Source organism: Anser brachyrhynchus (genome assembly GCF_964034855.1).
Source record: "Anser brachyrhynchus genome assembly, chromosome: 27".
Classification (NCBI taxonomy): domain Eukaryota; kingdom Metazoa; phylum Chordata; class Aves; order Anseriformes; family Anatidae; genus Anser; species Anser brachyrhynchus.
Window position 1 is genome coordinate 1,747,666 of NC_137720.1, and position 23,685 is coordinate 1,771,350.

At 46.2% G+C, this 23,685-nt stretch overlaps 1 protein-coding gene across 1 annotated transcript in view; it reads left to right on the forward strand.

Annotated features, from left to right (window-relative positions):
• Positions 1-3,735: 3,735 nt before the first annotated feature.
• The window catches only part of PLXNA2 (plexin A2), a 204,807-nt gene continuing 184,857 nt past the window's right edge, over positions 3,736-23,685 (forward strand). Inside the window, exons 1-2 of the mRNA XM_080569478.1 lie at positions 3,736-3,922; positions 7,019-7,142. The gene's annotated coding sequence lies outside the window, so the exon portion shown is untranslated. The remainder of the gene's footprint in view (positions 3,923-7,018; positions 7,143-23,685) is intronic.

The window sequence follows — 23,685 nt, forward strand, 5'->3', positions numbered from 1 at the left end:
AATCAGATAATCAAATCCTGGCACCTACAACCCTCTTAACAGTGGAGACAAGAGTTCAGCAGGGCATGTTAACCCGTTAATTAATAATCCTGACACTTAACTGCTCTGCTGCTACCCATTAAGCTTCTGCTGCCATTGATGGAGTAGTGGGGCACATCGCGAGTGGTATGTTCAGTGGAGCTGGTGAATGGTGCCTGGGTATCTCTGGCTCATGACGGATGCACTTTGTGTGTTGTTCACCTCCTTCAGCACTTTTCCTGGAAGTCACGTTTATTCTGTGGTTCTTCTGCAACCGCAGCTGGAATGATGAAGGGGGTCTGTTACCTGACTCGGGCGTATATAAACTGTCAAGCTGCCGTCTGGTTACACCGGTGTTGACTTCTCCATGTCCTTGGAAATAGCAATGAAGTCTGCCTCAGCCCCAGATAGGTCAGTAGCATGTCATAGTGCAGGAATCCGTGATCATCAGGGGTCTGTGGTTCTCTGAGGGTGAGAGGAGAAGATGCTCTGCCACCCAGGTAAAGTCTCTACGAGGGGAGCCGCAGAAGGCCATATGTTCAGAAGGGATCCTTGTGATAAGTGGAACCCTCTTGTCAGTAGAGGAACGCCAAAAAACTGAAACAGACCATTCTGAAAAATTATGTCCCGTGCACCACCCAGCAAAAATACAATATACGAGCTCTGGATGAACTGAAGCGTGAGCAATGTGATCACTGATGTGGCTCATGACCTTTAATTGCTTTTAAATTTTTACATGCTGCAGAGTGTAATGTGATACCCTCAATGTGACAAAAATGTAGTGTTTCATCTCCGAAATGACCCAGAACATAGCCTGTCACATTCTTTCGTATTAGGACATCATACTATGCTCTTCTTTTAAAGTATTTCTGAGTAAAATTAAGTTGAGCCAAAGCTTATAATTCAGCTGGCTCCTACTCGGCTGAAATTTTAGGGCAAGAGTCAAAACCGAAGAGCTAAGAATACCATAGCTTTGACCATGATACAACAGACATGGCTTTCCAGAAGACTGTTGAACTGCAAATGCAAATTCCTACCAAAAGTGCATTTTCACACTATCTTTTCATCTTTTGCATAAATCATAGCGCCTTTCCCTCTGAGGAACTAATGCTCTTTACCGTGCACTAATAGCAGAGAAAGTCAAAGGAACAATAAAGGAAATCCTTTGTTGTCTCTAAAAAGACAGTCAAAAGCCTGAAAGAATCTTCAGTGCTCTCCTCTATATCTTAAAAGCATGGATTCCTGGCTCAGAAAAATCCATGAAGACGATGAAAGCGTGTCTACAAGCTGAATGCTATCCCCCTGGTAAGGTGTTACAAGTAACCATAAATATCTTGTCCTGACCACTCAGCAGGCTTTGGGCTTGCCCACAAAATATAGTACAGTAAATAGCTCTGAGCATACAAATGAGATTCTACTCCAGAAAAGTCTTTAATCTCCCTTGTTTTTATGGATCAGCAAAGGTGTCAGAAGTTTGACACTCTAGATAATTGAGCTCTTGCATTTAGAGCACAGCCTACAAATAATGGCAACTTTGCTTTGAAATAGTCTTTCTAAACTTTGGTTTGACAATTAGCATTTCAAAAGGTAGCAACTATGTAGCTGCCATCGCCTAATGCACACTTTGAGTCAAATGTAAGGATTAATAGCACAGCGCTAAAAACAACCATCAAACCTACCTGCCTCGGAAGTGTTCCTGCTAACTCCCTAACAGGTGAAAATCCCAAGCCTTGGTTCCACGAACCATCAGGTCTTCAGCAAAGCGCACCTCCTCTGCTGCTTGGTGCCCACAGAAGGTACTGATGCGTCCTCTTATGGCCATGGTGAAAACAGAGCTGAGTCAGTGCTACAGATTTCATCAGCCGTCTCCAAAGTTGTCAAGGGAATGTGTAAGATGCAGCCTGAACAATAAAAATTCTCCATCTGCAGCCACTGTAGCACACAAGCACCACTCAGTCCCACTTCAACACTAGCTAGGGATTCAAGGATTTATCTTCAAGGGCACTGATGAACTAATCAATGCCATATGAATTTAGAAGACAGAGGTGGCGTATGATCAAGGCTAAAGCCGCACCGTGTTCACGCCGGGGTGCACGGAGCTGGAAGCAGCAGTTTGGGTGCTGTGCTCGGGTGTTCCAGCTCTGCGAGCGCAGGAATGCAGCGCAGGCACCAGAGCAGAGCTTCTCTGCTTGCAAACCACCAGGAGGGGAGAATGTTTGCTGCTTTTCAGGATTGCCTAATGCTAGGTAGAAACGCTATTATTATGGGCTTTTTTCTTCTCCTTTAAATGAATGCAAACAACAGGGGTTTTCTTTACAGCTCATTCTTTAATAACTTGGGTTAGTCATAATGAAATCCATTCTTAGGATAGAATTAATATGAGATAGTAATGGTGATTAGGTAATTAGCAAGTACCAAGAGTATTTAACCTTCCTGGTGACAGCATGTCTGACATCACCTGAGCTCGTGCAGACTCTGTGAAAAGAATTAGCTATTTTAAATTACCCCATTTAAGTCATTAATTCTGAAATACAAATGGACCCAGAAATAACGCCAGTGGTGCCCAGTATCCTGGTAGTTTTTCCACCTCTGCATAACTTAAATCTGTATTTTCTGTCTTCCATTTCATTATAAAGTGGAAATAGGACTGCAAACATCGAAGGACTCCATTTGCACTGGCAACCGTGGGCTACTCCTAGCGGTATCCTGCTGCCATGAGTGACCAAGAAGGAAAAAGGCTGCCTTTTCTGCTCGCTTTATCTGAGAATGCAGTTCCAACTGAAATGTTACAGTGGCCAAGCTTTTTGATCCTTTTTATCTTTGTGCCAACATTTTCCTTTGGAACAATGTTCATTTCACTCGCTAATGTTTTTCACCTTGTCACACCTGCCTCTGCAAGAGGTTTTTGAGCAGCAGCGATCCTGGATCGGTGCCTTTGCAGTGCAATGTACCCGCTCCCCGATGCCTCACCTGGGACACACCTGAAGAGTGCAGCCTTTCCTCTCCTCTTTGCTTTGAGAAGCAAAACAGAACAGAACAGAACTCCCCCCACCAGCCCTGCTGACAGAGACTAACAATGTGACTCTTTTCGGGACGTCTCACAAGCAAATTGTCTAAGATATTTATGTGCTCCAAATCCTGCTCCAAAGGAGGTTTGCAGACATTGGCTCCCATAATACATGTTTACAACTTCGGAGTTTGCTTTCATAAATTTCCTGCTGAGTCACACCATGGATTGTAAATGTGCGTGTGTGAGGGCATAAATCTTGCACACCCGTGCACACCTGTATGTTTCGGTCCCATCCCACTTGACCCTCTCTTTAGTGCACATTTATAGCTCTTCTCCAACTTCCTCACACTGCATTACAGTTTCTCTTTATTAGCAGCCAATAATGTATTAATGCATTCCTTGGTGGGAAGTGTGCTTCTAACTATTACCTTGGACACTCATTTAGTTGAATTTGATAGTGACAACACATTGACATTGGTAAGGTTAATGATCCAATACTTTATTTCATTGAACAAGTTGAACAACATTTAGTACATTGTTCCACAATGTCCTAGAGAGCTGTCTGCGCTATTACTTTAATGGTACTATGGCATCTTTGCCCTTTAAATAATTGGCACCGTGAAAATATTCTCCAGATCCTGTCACAATTGATTAGTATCGCACTGAATTACAAAAAAAACCCACCACTTTTATTTTCCTTTTTTCAGTCTCTTTTCAGGGAAGGAAGAAAAGCAAAACTTGATCTCCATGGATATAAAAGGCTGACAGCACTACAAGTAGAGTCGGGAGAAAAGTCCTGGCAGCTGCTTTAGCTTTTTGGATCTGGAACCAACACAAAACTCTGCCCCTACCTCGTCCTGACCTGCAGAGCTCATCCTTTCTGGATTTCACAAGGTCTGGTCCTCCCTTTATTTTATTTCTTTTTCTTCTCAGCCACGTTGAACACTGCAGCTGCAGGAAAGCATCTCCAATGGGTGCTGTTGGTGGAATGATGGCTCCTGCACGAAACTGGAGCACACCAGCATCCCTGCACGCTCCTCCGTAAGACATGGACATTACTGGCTATGCTCATACTTTTCAGAGGGGAGGACAAAACAAATATGGGGATTAAATCCACTGATGACAGAGTACGGCAAGGCAGGCTCCTATTTGTCTCTGCTGCTAGACACGGTGACGTGATTGCTTTGCATCGTATTTGCCAGGAGTTTAGTGCAAAGTCATGACTCAAAAGCAGGGAATTCTCCATCTCCCAAAGAGGCTGGAGGATGAAAGGAAAGATGTGTAAGATGAATTCTCTGTTCAGTACAAGAACCAAGAGCACAGCTCTGAAATTGCAGCATCTGGGGAGAGAGAAGTGGCATTTGGTGGCAGTGACCCGAAAGACAACCAGTGTTTTCAGCATGGGACTCGAAGGTGCAAAGTAGAACATCATTTTTGTGCTTGTGGCAACAACAAAGAAATTCTCAACTTTGGATTCATTTTGTCCTTCTATCACCTTCCCCCTCTCTTTTAAATTACCCTTGATTGTACAACATCTGCTCCCTTCATGCTTGCATATGGCTCTCTCCTTAAATCTGCATTTCTGTCTAGGGACTGCATACAAATATCCAGCTGAAAGTTTTCTTTCAAAGATCTGATTAATCATCTTACTCTGGAAAAGGAAAATTAGTATCAGCTTAGCTGTGAGAGCTAGCAGTGGGGGCAGGGGGTACCTGTGCAAAGGGATGGTAATGACAGGAGTCAAACAGGGACGCTGGCAGGGACCAAAGACAAAGCAAACGAAGGATCAAACCGTACATCTTCAGACAGGACGTTGTGTTTCATTCTTCTGTTTTAAAAATAAAATCCTCACAGATGTGGAATACTGAAGCATGAGAGGAATGTCATTCTTTTCAGACACATGAGAAAAATTCCTACAATTAACATGCTCACAATGTCTCCTCACCAGGCATTTGCTACCCAAAACACTCACCAAAGATTTTCAACAACGCTCAGGGTTGCAAGTGCATAGGACGGCAAGATAAAGGCATATTTGCCTGTGAGCTCTGTTTAGTGAAAAGTTATCCCTCTTTTGAATTTGAACCTTAAAAAGTGACTGTATAAAAATACAGTATTGTCTTCTGATCATCTACTATCTGCTTACAACATAGTTATGTAGCTTTTTTTTGCTGTCTTTATATGATATGTTAGGTGTATCATTTTAGTTTTGTGGTAGGGAAATAGATCCATATTTATATGGGAGGAGAAGGCTGAATTCAAGGGTTAAAGTATCAAAACTGGATTCCTTGCTAACTTACAGTGTGGCTGTAGGCTGCTTAATGAACTTCTCAGTGCTTAGACCTGGAATGTGGCAGGTTGTTCCGTTATCTCCTGTTCGAGTCCTTGCTTTATGGCCATCCCCGTGGCATCTGGCTGAGCTGTCACCCCATGTGAGATGAGGATTGTCCAAGGGCACATCCTGGATCCCCTAGAAATAACACACAGTGAATACCCAGGGATCATCACAGATGAAATAACAGAATCATAAATACTGTGCTGGCAAGTTCATTCTTTCCCAGACCCATGCCATTTGTGCTTGACTTCCTTCCTGCCCAGAAATACCCTCAACAGTGGTGCTTTGAAGTCAGCGTCACCCTGCAAGCCCATATGGCTCACGAGAGGCTTTGGCACCCCAAGTAGGTGCAGGCAGAGGGTAGAGGTAGGGCAGAGCCATCGAGCACCACGTGGTGAGGCAGAAGCATTTCCCAGACGTCACGAGAGAGAGGCCTCGTTGGATGACCAAGGTTATCCGGGCTCTGCACCAACCCTCCTCCCTCATGCCTTCCCTCCTGCTGCCCACCCCTCGGCCCCGTTAGCTCCGTTCCCCAGCTGAGCCTTTCTGGAATATACTCTATATTTGTCTCCTGCTTCCCTGAACACCCATTATTATGTAGAATAATAACGCAGGAGCTCTGCTCGGCACCTCTGCTCAGTGGCTCCAAGTGGGTTGAATTGTAGCCAGCGGCAGGGGGTGATAAATGTAGCGTAAGATGCCTTTTCCACAGCAAACTGCAAATTGCCTCAGCAGCACGGCCCACAAAAGGTTCCTGCGGAGCAAATTTATCTCCCATTGTCGGCCCAAGGAGGAAAGCAGAGAGGACCAGGCATCCTATTTTTAAAAAGTCACATTTGATCTTGTTCAGGCTCAGAGTCCGGAGTATTTTAAAGGACTTTTCATGGAAAATGCAGGCCTGAGAATGCAGCACAGATAAAGGGATTTATTTTTAACTGCAGCCTGGGTTCATGACCATGTAAGCATTTCAATTTTAAGCCACTCCGTTTGAATAATATATTTCGCCAAAGTGAATGTTATGTCATCTAATAACTCATGGGTGGGAGGAGGGATGGTGACTGGGGAGGGGAAGAATAAGGCTGTTAGAGCAAAATCACCCTCCAGAGATGGCCACGCACTTAAGGCAAGGGGAGCGTTGGAGCGATGCTTTGGGGTTTCTCTGTCCACCTGGGAGCTCATGCTGCACCTCCTCCCATATGGCTCAGCCCTTGAACAGCAGCATGATGGACTTTCCTGGGGAACGTGAGCTGATAGATAGTTGGAAACCCACGGTGATAGATGACAGAGAAAGGGGGGAGGACGACATTTGATGATTGATGGATAGCAGCACAACTGCAGTATCCACAATTAAAGCCACGAGACACCTCTGATATATTATAACATTAAACACCTTTGTATTTGAATCTCGCTTGTCATGTTTCTGCTCTACTGTTCCTTAAATGTCAGTTGGTGAATTAGCTGTGGATATTTGGTATTGCTGAGCCTGGCGGCAGCGGGACCAAAGCTGGGTTATTGGGGTGGCCAAGGAGGAGCACCCTTCCCAAGCCTCCGAGCAGGTCGGGCCAAGGGAATTTATGAGCACGTTTCCAGGAATATATGCTCGGCTGCCTTTAATTGTATCCTTCATTAACAACTTCAAGTTATTGTTTGTGTTGCAGTAATTGTGAGCGCCCACCTCCGAGATCAAAGCTCAGCTTTGCCGAGCGATGGCAGGCATGGAGCAGAGCAGCTCGCGAGCACCTGGGAGGAGAAGGGCAGGAGGGGAACCAGAGGCACCGAGAGGTGGGTGAATCGCTCGGGAACGCTCAGTGAAGGAAATGAAAAGGCAAGGCTTTAATCCTGCTGCCCCTACTCTGCTCTGTGCCTTCCTCGTGCAAAATCCCACCACGAAAAGACATTTTGCTCATGTTCACTTAACTTCAGAATTAGATTAATGACTTCAAAATCTGGTGTATGCTTCCTGTGTACTTTTCCAAAGCAAATTAGTAACTGCAAAGGAGTTATTCTGGAATTAGGAGTGTGTAAATGAAAGTAGATTAGTTCTCCTTGCCTCAGTGTACCTATTTGTGCTATAATGTTAAGTAAATACTTTAATGCTGGTGGGAAGTCAGGCTTAATTTATTAATGTCACGCCTAATTAACATTTCAAGATCCTTCCTCAGAAAGAGGATTATTAGTAACAACAATATTATTATTCCGCTGGTGTTGATTTTAGCTGAATTCGCACGCATAGATGATTAGTACCTGCGAGTCAGGAGGTGATTAGCAGAGCCGCGGGCAGCCTGGCCAGCGTCAGGCCGCTGGCAGCGATTCCTCCCAGATCTGACATGGGGCATGGTACGGGGCAGGAACGGGATCGGGTCTGCAGGCAAAGAGTCAAAGGAGTTAATAAGGAAACCTCTAGACTGACTTGCACTATATATTCATTTTCCCTTAGCTGAGTTGAAAACAGATCAACCTATTTACAATTCCAAGCGGAATTTGAGGGATTAGAACTTATTTTTCTGTGTTAACAGAATGAAAAGTAAATATGAAGTTGTGGGATTTTTTAAATGGCCTTTAAACTTAAGGTTTATTTATACACTATGCTTCCCAAGGACAGAAATGAAAATAAAGAAATTCACCCCTCGTCTTCATCTCAGATATCTTCATATCTTTTTCCATGAAAATAATTCATGTCACTGAGAAAAAAAAAAAAAGCCTTCTATGAATCACTGATGAGTCTTTGATGCTTAATGTGCTGTCCAGCATATGCGTGGAGTTCTCTTGGAATTTAGTTTAACAAGAGAATCTGATTTTCTTCCCAACATCATTAAAGTTTCCCCTTCAAATTTCACTTAACAAGCAAATGAATGTTCTCCTAGCATAATTATAGTTTCTTTTTTTGAATTTCATTAGAAAAAGAGTCAGCCTCATCCATTTGGTGTTTTTACACAACAAGGAGCCCAGCCAGCTGAACCACGCTGTGAATTACTTCCAATATGGCCCGCAGCAGGGCTTAACACACGGGTACGACAGGGCTCGGGGAGGCTGCTGCCCAGGCTCAGGGGGAATGCAGTGACAGCGTTCGGGGGGGAGCTTGGTGGCTTTTGGATCAGTTCCCTACTGAAAGCTAGATTCTGCTAGGCCAGCTTTTGTGGGCGTTTGTTCCAAATTTCAGTGGGTGCTTGTCTGGAAACTCGTTGACCATACGGGTGTTTTGGCACGGTTGTTCTTTGTTCAAACCTCCGTCCTCACTCCTGAGTGAGACTGCAAGCACCCAGGAGCCTCTCCATTATTAATCTACTTCCTTCTCTGTCCACCGGTAGCAGACTGGAGCTGTCACCACGCTGCCCTCCTGAGAGGAGAGGTGTCGATGGGTGCCATAAGCACTGGGGCCGGCTGGCATCAGCTGATGTGAATTGGCCCCCTGCCACCAAAGACACCGCAGAGGTGTGGGGTTTGCACGTTCTCACCCCGCACCCAGCAGCTCTGCTCCCCCAGCGGCTGGGCTGATGGGGTCTCACAGGGACACCAGCTCCTGCCCGCAGCCAAAAACAAGCCCCAAAGCAAGAAACCTGAGTGCTGCTGGTGTGGGGCTACATGCACTGTAGCAGACTTTATCACCCTGATTGTTTTCCCCACATCAGGTTCTTGCTCCTTCACTCTTTTCCTGGTACCTCATGCTCTCCAGCATTGCTGGCTGCGCATCCCTGCAGTGGTTCAGCCCCTCGTTCTTTCTACTGTGGGCCTGCGAATGATGTTCCTTTGGAATAAATGGCACATATCCCTAACATCTGAACTGGTGGAATGTGAATAATTAGAGCCAAGTGCAAGTAATTTTTGAGTCAAGGCCTTGGTGTGTCATGGGTTGTAAAATTTAATCTGCCAGCAGCTCCTGGCCTCATATCAATTACATACAGTAAAATGAGGGAAAGTGTCCCATATTTCTGTGCAGTTATGGGAAATGCCATCCTTGTGTTTGAACATCACATATTATCTCCGTTCTTATCTGTATTGCTAGGTCACTTAGCCAGAAGTGTTGGGAATTGTTTCTGTTATATGCAAGTAAGGAGTTATCTTTCTTAAAAGCACCCCAGAGGGCTTCTTCCTCTTCCCTCGGCGTGCTGTTCTGCATTTGTATTTGTAGTTCTTTGTTACCGATAATGGAGATTGCAGATAGGCAGGAACCTCCCTCCCCTGCGCAGAGAAATCAGGCGCTGTGAGCAGAGGTTGTCTCACTTGCTGTCTCACCCGGACAACTGGCCTGGGTGGCACTGCTGGTGAGTGTGTTCCTGGAAGGACAGCCAGCAAATAAAGCGAAGTTAATGGACAGTAACGTGGTGGTCTTTTGGCTGATGCCGTTTCTTGCCTTGTTGAAGTGTGATGCAATCAAAATAAAGAAATCATGGAGCAGAAGTAGAGGCAGATGGGTGCTGTGGTCCGGGTGGCAATCCCATGCAGGAATACTGGGTGCTGGCTTCCCCACCCTCCTCTGCCCCACCATGAAACACCTGCAGGGCACGAGCAGCTCCATCCAACTCCTCCTTCAGCTGGGGGTAGGCGTCCTGCCCTTACCTGGCCTTTTCCAGAGGCAGAAAACTGCACACCGAAGTGTCCTTTGGAGCCGCTCCACGTCCGAAGCCATTCCTGCCCCATCTTTGCTCAGGCTGCAAATCTCGCCCTCACTGCCTGTCCGCAGAATGGTTAAACAATTGCACTACAACTCAAATAATAATAAAATATACAATGCGTCTCAAAGTGCCAGAGAGAGAATGAATAATTAGCCATATAATAGGATATATAAACAGAAACTGCATTAAAACCAGCCGAAAATATGTAGGGAACAAGCTATCGTTACTGCTCTTCCCCCTCCCATCTGAATGTGGCTGGGGATGCTTAAATCCCTTTTCCTGAGGTTTGAAAAAAATCTTCTCATTTCAACTCTATTTGTATGCTACTGTAACAGTAACAGAGAAATTAAAAATAATTGATACATTCGAGAAAGCACAAGCAGTAACTACTTCATATTTTTAAAAGCTTTGCAAATATCCAGGAAAAAGTGCTGCGCATGCAAAATACTAACACTCAAATCTGCTCAAAGTGATGCAATGAAGTCCGCTTTTATGGGAATAGCTGGGACTGCATATAATGAACCAGTAGATGGAGGTTTTCTGTTGTAGCTGTGCAGAACCTGGAACGATCCCCGGGTTTAAGTACAGGAGCTCTTTTTGCTGCGTGGGACAAGCCTTTCCCTTCCATCAGCAGAGGTGCTCTCGAGAGAGCTCCTGGCAGCCGCCCCTTCCACTAAATGTGGACTCAGTGCTGGCCTAAGACACCCTCATTCTGTAATGACAATGTGTTAATTACAAGTAATTTGGAAGAAGTCTTGATGGCTATGCATGCATTAAATGGAACAGATTAAACCTGAGACCAGGCAGTTCTGTGTGATACTGTGGCAGCAGTTCTGTACAATATTTTTGATGAATATATAACACATCAGTGCCCTCAGCTGTACACAGCACTCTGCAATAGGAGTAATCATGCGGACTGGACCTCCAAAGGAGGTTGTTTTATTAGGTAAAAGGGAATGAAGCACAGAAAATAGTATTAAAGATGAACAAATGCCTCCATTATTTGGCAAAATTAAATGTACTTTTCCGAGTAAAGAAGGCAAAAGTCAGTCATTATCTGTCTGTAGTACATCGCAGCAGATAATACAGAGAGGTTTATGATCTCTGAAAGCAAATTAGAGGATATTTAAACAACACATCTTTCTATAAAGGAACGATAATTACTAAATCAGGTCAAAATGCAGAACAATCTAACCCTGCCCCATGCTAATGTTACTTGAATAAGCTGAATCTCCTACATTCTCTCGGAAGGATTCACTTGGGATGCAGCTGTTCTCATTATTGTTTATCATCTGGACTCCTAAGCCCTTGTTGGCGTGTGTTGGTACGTGTCGCATCCAGGCCCAGCCCTGCTTTCTCCGGCCCCACATCGCCGTGCTCGCCCCTTCCCCGGAGCAGGCACAAGGCACAGCTCCTTCCCGCTCCCACCTTCACCTCCTTCTGCATTTTTGGGTGGGAAACTCATCTTCCCCTAGCTTACAGCTGCACAGTTCCCACTGCCGGTACACGTACGGTCCTGAGGTTTAGGATTCAAACAAATGCTGATTCTAATCATGCAATGCAGTTGCATGGTCTTCAGGGCACTTGGCATCAGGCATTTCGGTGCACGCTTTTCACTGTTGCGTGCATGTTCTTTTTTTAGGGACTGCCAATAATACATTTTCTGTAAGACACATCTTCAACAATGTTTGCTTCAGGTTGGGCTTTCAAAAGGGTGTTTGGGTAACTTGCTCTGATACAAACTGAGCATCCCAGGCAGCAACAGGAGCTGCTGGGGGTGTCATCCCGGCTGCACCCAAATCTGCTCCCACTGTACTCGGTGGGGTTTTGAGCCCCGTTCAGGTAGGGATGTCATCACTGAGCACATCCAGGGGCTGGAGCCCATGCGAGTGAGTGACAGATGCTGCATGGTTTTGACAGACAGAAAGAATTAGGTTCTAAATCCTTTCGTTATCTTTTGCAGTGTTACCCGTGGTCCATCCTGTAGTGATTTTAATGACCTTTCTGGGACAGCTGCTTGCATAGCAGGGGGACTGTGCGATGACAGCCACGCTGAATCTTGCAGAGAACACATAATGATCAGTCCTTACTGGTAGCGACAATATCAGGCTAAAACAAGAATGTCAGATTCAGGACACCTCTTTGCTATCTCCCTGGCATATGAGCTCTGAATTATCCAGCATTCAGCAAAATACTTTAAGTTTCCCACTGGTTTAACCAGGAACAGAATTTTTGCTGATAACAAAGGATGAGCTGATTCCCCAGACTTTCCTGTTGTCTAATCCTCTGCGACCCACAGGACAAAAATTGAACTGATTAAAGCGCCAGAAAACGTTCTGTGGGAACCCTGCCTGCGTTTACCCCTGAGGGGAGACTGGAATGGCCTAAAAGGTCTTTTCCCTGCTCTAATTTCACCGATGCTTATGATCCTCTTTGCTCTGCTGTGGGAATAAAATGCAAAGGCAAAGCACCTGGACAAATTGTTCCTGGCCTTGGGTACTGATGGAAAGAGAAATGTCAGGGTGGCTGAGGATGGGGCTGCTCTTGCTGAAGGAGGGCAGCTGGGGGGATCAGCGTGCGGCCGCCAGCTCTGCCCGGCCTTTTGCTGGCATCAGGAGGAGAGCCCGGCACCAGGAAGGCCAGGAGCAGCATCACCCGGCCAGCTGAGACACTCAGGGAGGGAAACGTCTCCTCTTCCCCACGAAATCCTGCATTTTTTTTTTCCTTCTCAGCAAGAGCTGGGAAGATCAGAACCCCCCAGCTGCCTCTGAGCCCAGGTGTGTGTGCTCTCTTCCCTCCCAGAGGCTTTTCTCAGCCGTCTCACAGAGGCGTCGCAGAAATTCCTGCCCTGGGTATGAGCTGATGCCTTCCTGCCCCCAGGACAGCTTGGGCTGCGATTCCCTCGAACGATTACTTCAGCAGCAAGTGCAGCTATGAAATTCAGCCACCTGCGGTGGCATTTTCAGACCACGGAGCCCTCTTTTGGGACAGATTGTGTTCACGGAGTGGTGGAGCACCGTGTCCTGCAGTCTTCACACTCGGCCTTCACCTTGAGCTGCTGCTGCTGTGCCTCCTGGTGGCACGTCAGGCCAGCTCCTCCTTGGTCCCAGACACTAAATGCCTGTTGGTGGCTGGAGAGCAATGAATGCAGTCCTGGAGCTCCTTTTCTGTTGAAGTTTGACCCAGAAGTAACCCAGTTCACGTGCTCAGTGCCTGCCTCACAGCATGGATCACCCTGTGCTCGATGGGGGCAGCCAGGAGACTGACTCCAGGAGCACGCTCCTCATCGTGGCAGAAATATTAATGCAGCAGCGTGCTTGGAGGAACTAGAGAGCAGTCACTAAACAAGCAGCATTTCTGTCTCAACTTTGCTCCCAGGCATCTCAGGATATGTCTGCAAACATTAACTTTCAGCACTCTGCTGTCTGACAGTTTGCTACTGGAAGCGGGGCCAGAAGAGACTCAGAAGCAGATCAGATGGGTGATAACTGTGTAATTTATGGGACTCTTTCTTATGTTACAGAAAACTAATTGCAGCAGCTAGCATAAAATAATGAGAAATGTTTGTGCTGCATATTGTTTTCTCTTGCTTATGGCACCTGACACACTGCCTGCACCGGACAGCAAAACATTATGGAAAGAGTCATTCATTACAGGGTGTAAGTGAGAAATAGTGATTAAACCTGGGCTCAACTTGAGCCTGTAGAGTGCAATGCTCTCAGCTGTACCACGGTGCCACACCAGTGAGGAGCAAAGCCATTCTGGGAGAGGCGATTTAAATAACGGGCTGCCTGGCTAAGCCAGTGCTGGGGGGAAAAAAAGGCAGAAAATAAAATAAATAAATAAAAACAGCAGCCCAGAACTTCAGAGGAGGATTTCATGTGACTTGGATTTTTTCCTAGTAAAGATAACGGTCAGGCACCTGGCAGTTCATGGGAACACAGTAGCTGTAGGCTCAGAGTCACTCAGAACTGTCCAAAGAAAAACAGCACTAAAAGCCCCGTGAGTGCTAAGGTCAGGCTGCCCTACAACACGGCGCACCCGGTAATAATCCCCAGCAACTACACACTGTTAGCAATGCAGGGAAGGCGTCTTTCTGTAGGACAAGGTTTTTTACTACAGGGATTTTTCTTCTGCCTTTTTAACAGCTATGGCCAGACTGAGGAATACAGCCAGAAACTGTCTGCCTAGAAAATTCCTAAATACCACTGTAGGTTTTAATTGAACGCCTTCCTTTCTAGGTAGCAGCCATCACAGGTACCATTTTCTCCATTGAACAGTGTAATTTATTGTGATTAATTTTGTAGGTCTTATCAAGTACATGCCACGTTGGTTACTTATTTTTGAAGCCCATTCCCCTAAAACACGTCTTTTAATGGATTTCCAGGGGAATGGAGGGAGGGGAGGAGGCCGACCACTTGAGATGCCCCCGTCCCTCTTACAGCAGCTCCACCAGTCAGTGGTGTCACTGGGGTGATGCCTCAAAGGCTACAGCCTGGGTGCCCAGCAGTGTGCTGAATGAACTACTGAAATAACAGCGGCTTGAATCGTGGAGGTACCGAGGCACCGCTGGAATTACCTGGATATGTGAGAAGGAATTAGCTATTTCCCCCTCCTGGGAAGAACAGCTCTTCTGGTGATGGTGAGGCTCAGGGCAAGGCAGCGGTTTCAATCCCGAAAGGATCCAGGGAACCCAGCAGGAATAGGCAAGGGAGCTGGGAGCCCTCCTGGCCCGACAGAGTCCGTCCCGAGCAGCTGATCTGCTGGGTAAAAAGGATTATCTGGAGTCACGGCGCGTTCCTGCAGCCCCCTGTTTCCTTATGTGTCTCTCCAGTTAATTAGTTATGCTCTTCTTCCAGTTAATTAGCTCAAAGAGAAACAGCCCTTTGTACTTAGCCTTATAAATTACAGACTTTTACTGTCTTATATTTTATACGAGATGACACTTTCTGCATTTTCTTAGCAGGGTCACATTTACAATTCTTAAAGATTTGGAAGGAATCTCGCTTAGCCGTGCTGCAGAGCATGGTCGTGGGGAAAGGCGTTTCAAAGTTACCTTGATAACTTTAAAAAAAAAAATACCAGAGCAATGGAGAGAAAAATTTGTGAGGATCAAAGAAAATGAACTCTGTTAAAAAAAGACTAAGTAATGAAGTTACTGAAAAAAATACATGAAAGTGGCAAAAAGAACTTCAGATGTTCATAAGATACCATCTGCAAAAGACTAGCTAGTGTGCAATTAGCAGGTTGTAGGATGACAGCAGGTTGCTACAGTCATTTTAAGGTTGCGAGCTCATGGGAAAGGCTCAGACTCGTCTACTAAAATAAAAGGACGTGCTGGCTTTTACCCCCCTGCTGGGCAAAGAGGAGGCACGAAGCTGAATCAGGTACACACCGGATCGCCTCGGGTTGGGGAGATACCGCTCACCAGAAGGAGCGAAGAGCTGAGCTCTCAATGTGTTGTCCCTGTCCGACAAAGAAAGAGGCCGATCACGGCCGGGACGTGTCCTCCTGTGCTCTGCTGCAGCATCGTGCCAGGGCCCGGCACCGACACCTGCAGCGTTCGCAGCGTGTCACTGTCAGTGAAGGGATGAACAGGAATGCAGCCTTTTGCAAACTCGTCGTCCAAGTTTCTGGGTGATTTTTTTTTTTTCCCCAACAGTCCAGCCAGAAGTAATGTTACACCAGACATCTCTCTGAACGGTGTTTGTTGTTACAGAAAATAGTTCGTGTGCTTTATCATCTCTTTGGGCCTTTCAGACTCATTCTGGGGACCGGGCATTGATTTCCTCACTGCATTCAGGGTGCCTTTCTTAAGCACACCATATCCTTCATAAAGGTAGTTATGTGCTATTGAGATATGAAGTTTGGGCTTGTGCTTTCAGTCCTCAGGCCCAAGCCATGCCATGGCAAATAAATCTGGGGGCCGAACTGCGAGCGGAGCCATCTGTCACGCTCGCCCTGCCTCCACGGGCAGGCAGCCTTGCACCGGGGTTAACTGAGAATGGGAAAAATCTTCCCCAGAGAGGGGTGGCAGAGCTGCAATGTGTCTTATTGATTGATCTGCACAGCAAAAGTGAAAGAATATAAAGAAAGAGTTTAGATAATATAAAGGTAGACATTTTCAATACCAACTTAGGGTCACGAGAAATTCTATAATCATAACTTAACTCATCCGCTTCCCTTAGGTCTTGCAGCACCGGATAATAAATGGCAAATCAGTCAGAAACCTCGGTGGCAAGCAGGACAATATTTTGAAAGCTGTGCCCTTGGAATACTGTCAAAAAAAGGAAAACCAATGCATCATGAAGTACATTTATCTATCTCCAGACTGTGTGCTCCGTCCTCAATTGTTAGGAGAAGAGAAAAGCTGGGGTTTGCCATGAAAGATTCCCAGAGCAGCCGATCTCACCTTGATGTCTTCTGTGGGTATGGCTGCATAAATCCAAGCACTCGTGGTTAGTGCTCGGCTGCAGCAGCAACATATATCGAGAGATTAGATCAGAGAGACAGCACGGGAGAGGGAGAGGGAGATGGAAGGGGAGAAAAAAGATTCAAAAGCAATCAAGATCTTAATCCCACCAGTGGAAAGCTGAGAGTTTTCAAAACAACCACGGAGCTGCCGAGTGTTATGAGCAGTGGGCACGTTTCTGATGCTGCCGGTGGTGGGATGAGCTGGTGTGCCAACTGCTGGGACTAGGGATGGGGCAAGGGCCCTGGGTGGCTGCTCCCACCTTACAGCACACAGTTCAGGGCAAAGTCTTGGTGTTTGAGGATTGGGAAGGAATAATATTTCAAAAGAACTGATTTTCCTAGAAATGTGCCTGAAAGTTTAATCAAGCGAAACCCTTCTCTTCCATCTTGGACTGTGAACCAGATTGGGCATCGGTCCCTGGCAGGGCAATAATAATTAGCTGGCAGCGATTCCATGGGCAGTTTTTAAATTGTAGCCTGTCCCTTAATTATTTTGCAGGTTCACCCACAGACACGTCTTTCACCTCCAGCTAAACCCCCCAGGATGCCCCATCTGCTGAGGCTTTTGGGGTGCTCCTCCCAGCAGGGCTTGAGCTGCTCTGATGCAGTGCTCAGAGCGGGGCAGCGCTCAGCGGTGCAGAAGCAGACTTTGCTCAAGCCCTTTTGTCATTCAACACCAAAATTCTGGAGCCAGATAAAAATTTCGCCCTGGGATTTTTGGAAGGGAGCCTAAACTCCAAAATCCACATGGTTCCATTGTGCCTAATTACAACCTGTCTAAAATTCTAATGGATCCCAGCAGCACAATATTAATAGTAGAGAATTATTGCATTGTACGTACTTTACAGTTAATCTAGTTGTCTAGGTTATTGGACAAAAAGGTTCAATAATAGGAAAACAGCCTGCTGTTGGGTTGAATTTTGCTGGATTATAGATTGAGTTTTTAAGTTTAATGCAATGAGATGGTTGCATAGTACAAAGCGTATTTTAAGTATCTATTTATTAAAGCTGATTTGCACTAGAACTTGTGTTCAAAAGTACACCTGACAGCTAAATGAATAGCAAATTATTTCACAGCAATCTGTGCTATTTTCTGTTGTTTCTGTGCAGCTAGCTCCTGCATGCATTGCAGGTTAAAAGAATTTTCAACCTTCTATTTAATACAATAAAGTTTGTCAGATGTTGTTATTAGTTTTGCCAAATGCCATATCCGAGCATAATATATGCATAAAAGCCTCGCTGACTCCTTGAGCAGTCTAAGTCTGGTGGAAACAGGCTGCAGCAGTAAGGAGAAACCGAGCAAGGTGGTTTTTATTTAATCTTGTTCAATCAGTGTGTAATGATAGGCATTAAAATTGCTGGCAAATCCCGTAAAACAATATTATTCCCATTCACCAAGGACAACTCTGGCTGTTTTCTCTGCAGAGGGGGAAGCAGGGGCTGGGTGCCAGAGCTGCACCAAGTAGGATGCTCTGGGTGGGACAGGGCTCTGAGGGCTGCAGTGGCCATGGTCCGTGAAATAACAACCACCTTGCAATGGCATCAACAGCCCGAGCACCCCAGGGAAGGGATAGACCCGTAAGCTTGCCAAGGAAGAGTTAACAAAGTGCAGCTGGGGGAGCTCCCCAGGTGTGTGCCCTCAGCAGTGAGCCCAGCTGGGAAGGGTCCCCTTGTCCTGCAGGGAGACCCCCTGCCAGCACCTAATAAAGGCCAAGCCTTCCCCCAGCTCTGTTTGGGAGCTCTTGCTGAGTTTCCTGGTGAGATCATGCAGCATGGAGAAATGATATTGAAAGAAGAAATGGAGACTCGCTTGAGGTTTGCTCAGGAGCAGGTTGTGGCAGCATGCCTCCTTCAACCAAAAGCAGGTATGAGAAGTAATGGGGGGATCCATGCTGTAAGCCCCTGCGTGGTAGGAGCTGGTTGCGATTGATGCAGATGGTGAGAAATCATTGCTGTGTGCAGCCTTTTTTTCCCTGCTGTTAATTTCCTTTCCTAATTTGCTGTGCTCCCTGCCAGGTGCCCCTTGCAGGGCAGAGGAGCTGGGTGCTGAGCCTGGCTCCTCAGGTGGGAGCAGAGAGCCCTGCTCAGGGGTTGTGTTCAGAGCAGTGCTCCAGGTGAAGCGGGACCTGTGCAGGTCCTGCCCTGGGGATTTGCTACCTGGAGGCTTCCCCAGTGCAATGTGCCCTGCTGCCTCCCTGCTCTGAGGGCCCCTGATCGATATTAAGCAGCATTCGGGCTGTGTTTAACGTTGGAAATGCTGAGAAGTGGCTGGAAAGGGGAGGAGAGAAGTCACTGGGGATTTTTATGTGCCATGGGTGGGAAAGCTGGTCACAAGTTTGACCTGATTTATTTAATTTTCTGGGAATAATAATAATTTTTCTTTGAGCTGACCGCCTGCATGTCAAAGTTTCAGCTCGATTTGAAATGGCTGAAAGATGAATCCCAGAGGAAAAATAATGCTGGTTGTGTCTGAGTGTGCTGACAGTCTCTAACTGGAGAGTTGCTCTCCCCCTTAATGCACAGCAGCAAAAATTACAGGCTGGTAGAAAGGTGTGTGTTTATGGATTGTTTGCATTGCTGCCCAAGGAAGCAAAAAAGAGAAAAGTGTTTGGCTGTTTTGTTGTTGTTAGTTTTTCTAGGCTTGCAATGGAAGAGTTTTAATATGGAACTACTGAGATACTTGCAGGCAGGTTTTGATGACAGTGTAACTACTTAGGAGGGAAAAATTTGTACAGTAGCAATTCCCAGAGCAACAGCAGCAAATAAAAGAGAAGGGATAACTATTTAACTCTCCCTACCTGCATCTGTGTGTTGTGTATGTGGAAGGGAGGGCTTTGCAAATGCACTAGGAAAGTAATTGAACTCAGGGCTCATCATTATTAAAAGGGAGTTAGAGAAATGTTTCTGACTCTGGGATTATCTGTCCATCCTCATCGCAGCATTATGTAAAGCTCGAGGCTTGGAGGGAACAAAGTCATCTGCAGGAGCACGGATGTGTCTCTGTCTCTGGATAACAGCAAATTGGTGGTTCTGAGGGGCAGATGTATGACAGCACCTTGTGTGCTCTGCAGCAGGGCCTGTGGTGAAGGGACATTGCTCAAAGGAAACAATGCAGATGAGAAAAGAATCCCTCTGGTTAGTGAAGTTATTCCAGCAAGTGGCTATATAAATGTCTTTATATTGTTATTTCTGATATTAGTTTGTTGTTCCTCCATGAAAGCTGATTTATTTGAAATGTTATTACTTGAAACACCCTAATCTTTTTGTAATAATTCATATACTGGAGATTACAGTTTTGGAAGGCAGCCCAGCTCTGGCTGGAATCCTATTTATGGATTAAAGGATTTGAACAGCATTGCAAGCTAGATCTCCAAATAGCAGGATAATGTAAACCTGGTTCCATATAAAATGCTTTACCTCTGCAATAGTAACCCCATTAAAGGCAGATTGTTGGAGGACGTTGGACAAGAGGACTTTCATTACAGTGAAGCGGGATATCTTGCACCCCCAAAGAGCAAGGATTTTCCAAGCGGGGTCTTCCCCTTGCTCAGATGTCCCGAGCTGCGTTTTGTATCTCCTTTCTTCTGGAAGCCACCAAGCCAACTAATTACAGGGTCTTTGTGGTAGGTTCGAACAGACTGTCTGATGACAGAACCATTGTTCCTGGTGGGAATTGAGACACCACAAAAGGCAAATGAAGTACCCCAGCCAAGTGCTGCTCTCCTGCCCCATTATGGGAGGGAGGCAGCTGGGAGCTGTAATTTCCATGTAAGCAGCAGCACGAGGGCCCACCCCCGAATTCATTAGTGTTACTGGAGGGACAATCCAACCCCAGGAAACTGTAAGCCTTTGGGAGTGTTGTTATTAATTTACCATTTAATGTAATAGTGCATGGGGAACCCAGTCGCAGGCTGGAGTACTGTTGTGCTAATAAGTGCTGCACAAAATCCAAACTAGAGGATGGCCAATGGCATAATTTAATTATAAGTATGCTTATAATCTGTGCAAAGATAAGTGCAGAAATAGTCTAGAAAATGACTGTGTGAGCCAACATTAAAATTAATGGTTTCAGGACACAGGCAGGCTAATTGTTTTTGAGCCTTTTTCATACACTGCAGCAAGCAAGTTTTGAGATGAGGTTTGAAGGAAACCACTGAAGTGGCTCTGTGGGTATTTATGGGCAGCTTTTACCATGATAAATGTGTGCTGAAGCATGGCATCCAGAGCCAAGCAGGGAAACGGCAGCTGAACAAGAGGTGGGGAAGGGAGGATGGATTATGAAGAGCTCTGAAAACAGAAGCAACTTGTTCGAGGCACTTAGGAGGGATGAGCCAGTGGGAAAGGGTGAGGCAAGCAAAACCTACTAATGCTCCAAAGAAAGATGAGAATCATGTGGTGGTTGCAATAATTAGGCCACAAGATGAAAACCTGGAGAAGGTTAGCTGTGTGCCCTGCGGAAGGCTGAATGGTAGAGATAGTATGCAAAAATCTGCAAGATGTATTGCTACTGAGGATGTAACACCCTGGAGAGACTTTGCAGTTTAAGCTGATGCCCAGCTTTTTGGTATTATATGTTGCCTATAGAATTTGAGAAAGGCATTTGGGAAGAGTGCTTAGGAGAATATTAAGATCTGTGATGTATAGGTGCAATGCTAACACTAAGGAAGAGATGGGGAGAGCGTGCTGTGACCAGCTGCACAGGGCTGGGGGTGTGTCTGTGTGTGTTAGAGAAAAAAAATATGACAGGGATCACCCTTCCCAGGAAATCTCACTTTTATATGGTGCAAATACTAATCTGTAAACATAGTGTGTCAGGCTATAATAATCACTTAAAGATGGGGTTTGAGACACGTGTGTTTGTAGGTATCACTTATATCTGTCCACCCAAGTGTGGTTTAAAAGCAGCAGTGTGGGCTGTGGAGCTGGAAATGGCTGCAGCCCCCCTACCCGAACTGCAGCATTGCCCTGGGCAAAAATCATTTTGCTGCTCTGGATCTCAGCTTCCTCCTCCATGGAATGGGGTAATATCATGTGCATCCCAGAGGATCTGAGCATTACTTATTATTTCTATAGGGATTTGAAGGTTAATAGCTTTACACAAGCCTAATTAATTGCTATTATTTAGTTTAATATTCTATCCAAGTGCTTGGTGCATAGAAAGCTTGCTCTACCATCCTCTGTGCAGAAAGATTTTGAAGCAGCTTGGTGCATCTGTAGTGCCTAAGTGTGAATCCACAAACGAGACTGTGCAACGACATACAGGTATAGTGGCACTTAGTGTGTGCTCAGGGTGTTTTGATGCAGGCAGTGGAGACAAACTGAGGTGGGACAAAATAAATGTGGATCATAAACACTTCCTCCTATGATGTGCGTTGTCTTAACACTGTTGCTGGTTATTGCATGGCCTTCTACTAATTGAAGATAGATTGAGAGACTGATAGCTTGAGTAAAATTTCATGTCTCTTAAGACTGTTTTCAGAGAGACCAAACTTTTTTTTAAGAACCATTCTGTTAATGTTTTTCCAATAATTTATGGAGGCTTTTGATGTGGCCATGTTCTGGCTGGCAGCCCTGAAGTTTAACGGGGTCTGAGACTGGGCTTTGGACATCTGTACCACTTTGAATGCTTTTGCATGTAAACAGAACCAGCGTGGTTCCTGCTGTAAGTTACTTTATTTAGGCCTGTGGTAGGAAAATCTTTGCGTGCCCATTTGCTAGATCCTTCTTTCCCAACACCACCTCTCTGGGAATGGTTGTGCAAGGCAGGCTAACTCAAACTGGGGCGCACTTGCTGGTGCTGCCGTTGTCCTGTTGGTACCAACAGGACAGGATGAAGGAGGCTGCTATCAGAACAGGAACCATGGACCAGTCCTGATTAAAGAAAATGTGATGTTAATAACAAACAAAAAGATAAAAGCTTTAATGTTAGTGCTTAAAAAAAAACTCACAAAGGATGCTGTAATGCAGTGTCCTTTGAGTAGACGTGGCATGTCTGAGAAGAAAGATGGATCACATACACGGTATGCCTGACAGTAGAACTAATAGCTATTGGATGGGGTGTTAAGTATATCATAAAATCAGTGTTAGCCACAGTCAAGATGATGCATTCAAACCGTGCTTTGCCTTCGTGTGCTGAGCCCGCGGGCAGCAGTGATGGGAGCTGAGGCGAGGGCTGAGGAGGAGCTCTCCCAGCCTTCAGCCCCAGCTGCTGCCCTGCAGTGATGGTGGTGCCCCGGCACGCGGGGCTCTGGGGAGGCAGGGCTTGCTCTGAAGGCACTACTTCAGTGTGGCAGCACCTCCTGAACACCCACCTTCCTGTGGCATGGAAGCAGAGCGTGGTTTCTGCAAGTGCACTAGGTCTGAGATGAGGCCTTCCGAAGCAAGAAGGGAGCACAGACCGTCCTGGTCATTGCTCCACAATAACCGCTGCTCTTTGCAGGAGGCAGTTCTAATTTACCTGTTTTTGGCTCCTTCCCTGTTTTAAGGGCCTGTGTTCAGCAGACTCAGGATTTGCCTTTTTTGAAGGCTGCTGTGCAAATAGCAGCCCTGCAAAGGGCCCAGATGTGCTCACACTGGAACAAGGGGGAGATTTCCAGGTGCTGGCACCCTCTGGATCTGGTAGTGACTCTTTCCCCTGTACAAATGTCTTCCTATGAGGTAGCACTTTAAAAGAAAGCTTTCATGGCAGTGTTAGATATCCATCATCTTCAGCCAGAGAAATGTCGTGTTCCTAAAATGTCTGTCTCGTTGAAATCCAAACTATGTGAGGTGACAATGTTTCTCTCCTCAAAGCTTCTGATCACTGCTGGGTAAAACAAACTTCATTTTATTCTGAGAAGAGGTAATTGAGCAGGAACAATTAACTGAGGGTTATCCCCACTGGGGAAGCAGTGGGGGGAGCAGCACTCGGAGCAGTGCCTCCCAACCTTTTCCAGCCCTGCCTGCACCTTGGGAGGCTCCGGCCCTGGCTCCTGCCATGGCCCTGAGCGCTGCCCCCTCGCAGCCCGGCCACTTGCCCTGACTCGAGCGGGGAGCTGGGGGAGGCGAGTGTGGTGCTGCCTCCTGGTACCGACCCCCTGCTCCATAAATACAGCACGTGTATGTACAGAACTGAGCATCCCGAACCCCCCTGTAGGGCAAGGATGTGGGTGTAAAAAGAGTGGTGCTTCCATGGGGGAAAGTCAGTGGAGACAAACAGAGCTTGTGCAAAACTACCAGGTGCTCCTGCAAATGGCCCA